This window comes from Micropterus dolomieu, unplaced genomic scaffold (assembly GCF_021292245.1).
Source record: "Micropterus dolomieu isolate WLL.071019.BEF.003 ecotype Adirondacks unplaced genomic scaffold, ASM2129224v1 contig_512, whole genome shotgun sequence".
Lineage (NCBI taxonomy): Eukaryota > Metazoa > Chordata > Actinopteri > Centrarchiformes > Centrarchidae > Micropterus > Micropterus dolomieu.
This window is the reverse complement of record NW_025729502.1, coordinates 1180-1485: the sequence shown is the minus strand read 5'-3', so window position 1 is coordinate 1485 and position 306 is coordinate 1180. Positions and strand designations below refer to the sequence as shown.

The window sequence follows — 306 nt, the reverse complement described above, 5'->3', positions numbered from 1 at the left end:
TCCGGTACGAAGTCTTTTATTTTCAAAATAAAGTCCAACAGAAATTACCCATAACCTATAGTTAGAGTGATGACTGTGAGGAAGTATGAAAAATAAGTTATACTTCTTATTAAGAACCAATAAACCTACTGTTTAGTACTTTTAAGGGCATCTCTATAGATCTTAAAACAAGAAAAATAATGTATTACAAATATATGTCTACACACACACACACACACACACACACACACACACACACAAACTTTGTAATTGTTTAAAAATATTTTGATGAACACGTTGGCATTAATATAGTAGGGACAGGGTAAA

The 306-nt window shown here is 31.0% G+C and overlaps 1 protein-coding gene across 1 annotated transcript in view; it reads right to left on the bottom strand.

Moving 5' to 3' along the window:
* The window catches only part of tipin (timeless interacting protein), a 5201-nt gene that overhangs the window by 4423 nt on the left and 472 nt on the right, over positions 1 to 306 (bottom strand). The gene's annotated exons all lie outside the window — the stretch shown is intronic.